General features: G+C 48.6%; 1 long non-coding RNA gene across 3 annotated transcripts; it reads right to left on the reverse strand.

Annotated features, from left to right (window-relative positions):
- Positions 1-1,050: 1,050 nt before the first annotated feature.
- On the reverse strand, positions 1,051-7,108 carry LOC104851988. Of its 3 annotated transcripts, XR_777353.1 has the most exons (5): positions 7,043-7,108; positions 6,828-6,950; positions 3,564-3,696; positions 1,811-1,884; positions 1,051-1,468 (listed from the first exon to the last, which is right to left on the reverse strand). It is a non-coding gene; the product is annotated as an uncharacterized LOC104851988 (long non-coding RNA). The 3 variants fall into 3 exon arrangements; XR_777351.1 differs by lacking the exon at positions 1,051-1,468 and having other exon boundaries at positions 1,526-1,884; XR_777352.1 differs by lacking the exons at positions 1,051-1,468; positions 3,564-3,696 and having other exon boundaries at positions 1,526-1,884.
- Between the last annotated feature and the right edge of the window lie 202 nt (positions 7,109-7,310).

Raw genomic sequence — 7,310 nt, forward strand, 5'->3', positions numbered from 1 at the left:
TAAAAATTATTATCTGTTTGTCAGATATATCACTTAGTAGAATGGCAAGCCAAAACCTGGAAGAAGAGATTTGTGTGTGAGTGTGTGTGTGTATAAAATAAAGAATTCCTAAAGATTAATTTTTAAATCCAATTTAAAAAAAAAATATCTTTTTGTCATATATAACATATAATAGAGTGGAAAGCCAAAACCTGGAAGAAGAGATTTGTGTGTGAGTGTGTGTGTGTATAAAATAAAGAATTCCTAAAGATTAATTTTTAAATCCAATTTAAAAATAAGGAGGTATGCTGGGCACTATGGCACACACCTATAGTTCTAGCTACAGGAGGATTACCATAGCCCCAAACTTTGAGGCTAGCCTGGGTACAGAGTCAGTTTAAGCCGCCAAAACCTGGAAGAAGAGATTTGTGTGTGAGTGTGTGTGTGTATAAAATAAAGAATTCCTAAAGATTAATTTTTAAATCCAATTTAAAAATAAGGAGGTATGCTGGGCACTATGGCACACACCTATAGTTCTAGCTACAGGAGGATTACCATAGCCCCAAACTTTGAGGCTAGCCTGGGTACAGAGTCAGTTTAAGCCGAGCCTGAAATATACAGTGAGTATAGTTTAAATAAAAATAAAAAGGGCTGGGCATGTAGCTCAGTGGTAGAGCACTTGCGTAGCATGTAGGAGGCCCTGGGTCCCATCCACAGTATCAAGAAGAGGAAAAGGAAAACTGAATAATCCCCTAACAAGAACAAAAATTACCAAGTGGTAAAAGTATACAAAAAAGGGCTCATTATTTGAGAGAAATACAAATACAACAATGAGCTATGGATAGCCACCCATCAGGATAGAGTAATTAAGGCCGACATTACCAAGTACTGGAGGATATGGAACAGCCGGGACCCTCCCACATGCCTGGCCAGAGCTTCACTTGGTGCCACCACCGAGGAAAGCGGTCTGGTGGTGGCTTCTCCAGCGAACATGTGCTCAGCCTACGATCCAGCAACTGAACCTCTGGGCACAACCCCAGGGAAAAACTGCACACATCCAACAATGTCCTTAACGGTTTTATTATCACAGCCCCAAACTGGTGACGGTGCAGATGCCATCAGTGGGAAACGTATAACAGACTGCGGCACGCGCTCCAGGAAATAACCATTGCCACGCGCGACAAAATCCAAGAATTCAAAAATCGAAGAATCTCCAAGACATTGTATTGAGTGTAACAAGCCGGGCAGAAAAGTGGGAGAAACTAATCAATAGTGGTGGAGGTCGGAACGGGGGTCCTCTGGGTGTGGAAGGGAGCCTGAGGGGTGACTGGCAGGGTCCTGCGCCCTGACGGTGGCGACTTCACAGGTGCCCGAGTGTGGAAAGATTCACAGGCTGCACACGACATCAGGCCGCCCTACTGTGTGTCAGACCATAACACGGCCAGCTTCAAATACGACAAATGCACCAAAATAGTAGTTTCAATGTCCACTGGTGAAAGAAGAGGTCTGATATATTTCCGAAAAGACAGATGGAGTTGTAGAGTACTTAAAGGTTTTTATTAGCACGTTCGGATTATATAACGGATACATGCACAGTGGGGAGTTGGCAAATCTACATATCGCATCTTAATCCTTTTTATTTCCCCTTCCCCTCTAACCCTTGATCCTTGTCCCATCCCCAAAAGGCCTCCCTCCATTAGAAAACAGCTGAGTGGCTCTAATGGGTAAAAAAACGTATGGACCCTGAAGCAAAAGGGGCAGAATGCGGTGCTTGGAGGCCGGGTGTAGAGGTGGAAGTGTCAGGTGGATCTCGGGAACACACGACACTCACCTACTTCCGTGCTGGCGTCGGGGACAGCGAGGAGGGCGGCCCGGCCCAGACTGGAGAAGGTGCAGCTGCAGGGCCTGGAATGAAGGAATGGAGAGAATAAATATTTACTCACCCAAGCTGGGCGAGGACGAGGGTGGGGGAAATGCTACCAACAGCGCCCAACATTTACTGACAGCGGCTGTGTGTCAGACCGCTGTCAGCACCTCCCCAGCACCGTCTCCTTTCACCCTCACAATCACCCTGTGAGAAACTGCTGTTTAGCCCGATTTTACACGGGGAGAAATCTGGGACGCTACATACTGACCCACAGTCTCCGAGGCTGGGAGAAAGCGCCAGAAGGCGGGCAGTTAGGAAATCCAATAGGACTAAGGGTTCAAGTGACCTCACAGACATTGAACAGCTCTAAGGTGCAAGACAGGTTTCTTCTGAATACAGAAGCACACCGGCTAGAATTCTTGGGGAAGGAGGAACTTTTGAGTACCTTCTATGTGTTGTTTATATCCTTGTGCAGTAGCCAAACGAAATTTAGACACCAAGATTTGCAAAACCACACAGCCTGGCCAGGACAGACCAAGGCTCTAGCACAGGTCCTAGTCCGAAAGAAGCTTGGGACAACCCATGGCCAGGGCTGCGAAAAGTGTAACTTTCCAAAGCTTGGGAGTTTCATTTCAGGTCCTTTCAATGGCTCTTCTGATCATTCATCCCACTCCAGGTTGGCAGTGTCAGGTTAGGCAGCAAGAGATGAAAAGGTCCAGGAAACCATGCATTTGATAAGTGAATATTTACTGAGCACATAGGGTATCTCAAGCATGTTTCACTCTGCAACTGTGATAAAGCTTGCCAGGCCTTATGAAAATGTGTACTATAATCCGAGGACACACACAATATACAAATACACGTATATAATCGTAGGCAGTAATTAAATGGAAGGAAGGAAGATGAAGCAGGCCGAGGGGAGGCAAATGCAGGACGGTGAGTGAAAGTCTTTCAGAAGAGATGACTTTTGATTGTAAAGTAGAACAAATGATGGGCCGGGGATTTAGCTCAGTGGTTCTGATGCCTGCCTCCCAAGTGCAAGGTGCTGAATTCGATCCCCAGTACCAAAAACAAAACAAAAGAGAAAGTAATGAGAGTACGAGGAAAAAGACTGACAAGTTGAGAAGGTAGCAAGTGCAAAGGTCCTGGGATAGGAATGTGCTAGGTGTAGTCAACAGTCTGGCTAGTGCACTGATAGGACCTGGCAGGAGGTGAGATCACAAAGGAAACAGAAGGTCGAATCACACAGGGCTTTGTAAACCATGGGAGGAGTGTTAATTTCCCTAAGTCTGATGGAAAAAACTCATTGCCAAGTTCTCAAGGAAAGTGGCTTGGGGCAAGAGGAAAGGTCAGAGGATTGAAGGCAGCCATATCCAGTGGTGCTGGTGGAGCATGTGAGGCGCTGGGTTCTGAGAAGTCCGCCCGTGAACCGCAGGATTTGCTGATGAATTGGACGAGGGGCCTGTGACACAGGTTAAGAGTAACCCCAAGTTTCCTCCAGAGTAACGAGTGGCACTGCGACTTGCCTGGGGAAGGATTACATGCAAAGGGCAAAATCAAGAGTTTACTTTCTCACACATTAAGTTTCAGATGTCTATCAAGATACCCACTGCAGATGTCGCAGAGGCTGCTGGAAAGTTTGGAGTTCAGGGAGGAGTTATGGAAAATACTCCTTACGGACAGAAGTCTTTGTCCCAGCAGCATTCCATTCACTCACTGTGTACTGAGCTCTGCCTGCTCCGTGTGTCAGGTTCCGGGCTGGGCGCGGGCGGGGTACATAGCAGGGATGTGGGCAGAAGCTTCATGACAGTTTGCTTAGTTTCCTAGTTTCTGAGACGTTTCTCCAGGTGCTGTGAAATACACAGAATCAACTCTCGTGAGTTATAAATACTGAAATGTTCTCTGACTCAGCAATCTGGAAGAGCTTAGAGTTTTCGGAAAGAAAGAGCTATGTATAGACTTGGACAAGTGACAGATTTACTCCAGGAGCTGTCTGGAGACGACCTGAAGATGAATCAGAGGAGGCTGCCTCCACCACACTGATGTTTACCAAGTCAGGATGGTGTAATGGAAACGCACACCGGGCTGGAAGGCAGAAGTTCCGCATCTCGGTCCGGCCTGTGCGGCCTGGATCAGGACACGGGTGGCCTTGTCCAAGACCTCTGCTCCTCTCTGCTCTTCAATGACGTGGGCTCAGTGTCTTCCAAAGAGTTTTCTTTTTCTTTTTGTACCTGCGATCGAACTTGGGACCTTGCACTTGTGAGGCAGGTGGTGGAACTGCTGAGCTAAATCCCTGGCCCTCTTCCAAACAGTCTTCAAACGACTACTTTCTTTTCCTCTTTGCATTACAGTATTTCGTTCTCTGGACTCTATGCAAATGTAAAGTTCTTGGGTTTTTAAAATTTTTATTTATTTTGTCCTGATTGTAAAAATGATCCATGATCCATGTCAATGGGGAAAAGTGCAAAAGAAGCCTCTGTGAAGATTACAAGAGAGCCACGTCTACCTCGCCACCAGGTACCTGCAGCAGACAGCAGAGCTGTAAATGTGCTCTGTGAATGATCACTGTTGGTATCTTCGAATATCAGCTGTAGTCCTTAGCCCAGAACGGAAGAGAAGCAGCAGCAGATGTAGAAGTGGAAGCAGCACAAGTGGAAGAAGAAAGACAAAGAAGAGAGGAGGAGGAGGTGGCTGGGGAGAGAAATCTTCTCTCTAGGGGTTGCGCTGCCTGCAAAGCAGAACTCAGTGAGGTCACAGAGACTGAAACTGCCACTGCAGTATCATATGGATCTGAGATGATGTGTTTTGCCATGACAGCTGCTATCTGACACCTAGGGAATGTGCTAGGAAACACCTTCTGTGCCCATTCCGGTGGTCATAAGCAATAAGGGTGGCTTGGTTTGAGCAATAGAGACAGGCTGTAAACAGACCAAGGCTCTAGCAGGAGTAAGTAGCTCCTGCGTCGGTGGGAGGGTGAGTTCCAAGTCCTTCCTCCTACACTGGGCCCTTCCCTCCCGACCAGGAGGAGGAGCTGTCCTGGGCCAACTGAACTGAACACTTTTTACTGGCGATCTGGTTGGCCGACACCCTATCTGATCAACTAAGAGGGTTTTCTGATTACTTCTGAGAAGGAACTGAAGCCAGACCCTGCCTACAGACCCATGCTACCCACCCTCAAAAATTGAACAAGCTGCTAACGTGGAATAACTGCAACATTCAGCACATAGGTCTGAACTATCAGAACCCCTTGGGAAATCGTTAGGCTGGCACTACATGGTCCTTACGTCATGCAGCAATCAGCTGGGGTTGAGGGGCATGTGTTCTTCAGTTCCTCAGGACCCCATGACTGGACTCCTACATGCCACCACCAGCTTTCTCATTTACCGGACTCAATACCTCTAATTATACAAGGCATCTTGGCGGGGGGCACCAAGCACTGTGTAAATCCCCGGGAACATGGGCAACACAACTCCTGCCTCGGAGGGGTTCCCAATCCAGCAGGGGAACAGATGCACAAACCACTACACCACAGTGTGGGGTCATGGCAAGGGCAGCACAGAAAGCAGGAACACGGCAAACGACAGGCAAAGGACCCACTGTGTCCTGTCAGAGCTGGGTTTGGAAGGATGACTAAGGGTTCACTAGGCAGACAGACTGACGGGAATACTGACAGCAGTATCAGAAGAATATGGAAGCTCATCTGCTCACTACTTCCCGGGTGCACGAATGAACCTGTCCAGCCAGCAACTGCCTTTCTCCCGACTGCCACTGTCTACGAGTCTCTGCCTGGGTCATCCTGTTCCTCTTTCCAAAACAACAGAGAAGTTCACCTCCTCAGGGAAGACAGCCTGCCTGCCTATTCACTTCCTGTTGCCTCAATTCAGGCCAATCTCCCATTTTGGGTTAACTGGTTACCTGTGACTCTGTTATTGGAGTGCTTTGTTTTATTCTGGAACCTCTGATATTTGGAAAAAAGACCAGCATGCTAAGCAATTAATCAGTAAGTATTTATCTAATATACTGTGTAGAGAATCCTTCCAGTCATATATTAACTAAGAATTGAGAAAACACTTATTGAGTGCCTAATATTCAGAAGTTTTAAAAAAAAATCGTTCTCTACTCCCATCCCCTTGTTTTGAAGCAAGCCCTAGACATTTTTATCGTTGAATCCGTACACCGAGCTGCATTCGAAGAAGGAACTGGAAGTGTGAAGATCTTCCACTAGTAACTTCCTCCCCCTGACCTAGTCTTCTGCCCTGAAAGCAGTTATATACGGATTCCTACAGGACTCCTAATCCTTGGTAAGACAGTTGGGACCTCTGAGTTGGCTGACGAAGGCCGAGCTGAGCGGGTGAAAAATTGCATCCTGCAGTTTGTTTGGAATGCTGACCAGTCTTTTGCTCTCTGGTCCTCATAAGACTGCTAATTCTTTGGAGGCATACTGAGTACCTAATGTTTGCACAGAATGGTAGCTACACACAATCCCCTGTGCTTTCAGCAACCTCGGGAGAAACTTCAGACTGTATAACGTTCGCCCCATAGGCTGAGCCGGCTCAGAGTTGTTTCCTGTCACAGCCCAGATCTTCACTGGTTGAGAGGCTGAACATTTGAACACCTGGCTTTTCTATTTCCCACCCCTTCCGCGTTTCCCATCCCTCTACATCCATACAGTCGGTCGTCCGAGGACACCTGGGCTGCCTCTCACACTTGTGTCGTTGGATTGTAATCCACTATGGTCCACCTCCCTCAGGGCCCTTTCATCCTTCTCTGAAGCACTACAATATCTAAGCATCTACCTACCTACCTTCAGCTCTCCGCCCCAACCCCTTCTCCCCGCAGCAGCCTGGTGAATCCCTCCATGGTTCCTGACGCCCGTGGGAGCAAGACCCACCTCACCACCGCCCAGGGGGCACTGCCAAGTTCAAGGCGTCCCGGATGCTTCTCCAGTTTAACGCACAACCAACACGCTCTGTGCTCTCACCTGGGGTGAAGTTGCACCCACAGATCCCTCGCTCACATGCATTATCCCATAAGCGTCCACACCATCCAGAATTCTTCCTTTTGGAGGTGGAAACTGGGGATGGGCGCCTTACCCAAGGTCAAACTATTAATAAGTGAAAGAGCAAAGACTCGGATTCAAACTCGCGGATTCGGAGGCCGCGAGCTAAACCACAGGAGTCCCAAATTTCTACACACCCTCCACAGGCGCAACGGTCAGGATGAGCGCCGCCGTTCCGCGCCCCAACAAGCCGCCCAAGGGCCAAGAAGGCTTCTGATTGGTCGCCTCCGGGGCGAGAGGGCGGGGCGTGGGGGGCGTCTCGAGGAAATGACGCAACATCGCGACTCCTTAAAGGCACCGGCCCCGCGCGGAGCGCTGAGCTGGGCTGGGCGGGTTCGTGCGTGTGTTTTCTGTGCGGGGGGAGCGCGCTCCGGGTCCGCGAGGGGTTCGAGGGGTCGAACCCGG

This window comes from Fukomys damarensis, unplaced genomic scaffold (genome assembly GCF_012274545.1).
Source record: "Fukomys damarensis isolate Sample0158 unplaced genomic scaffold, DMR_v1.0_HiC HiC_scaffold_32, whole genome shotgun sequence".
NCBI classification, from domain to species: Eukaryota; Metazoa; Chordata; class Mammalia; order Rodentia; family Bathyergidae; genus Fukomys; species Fukomys damarensis.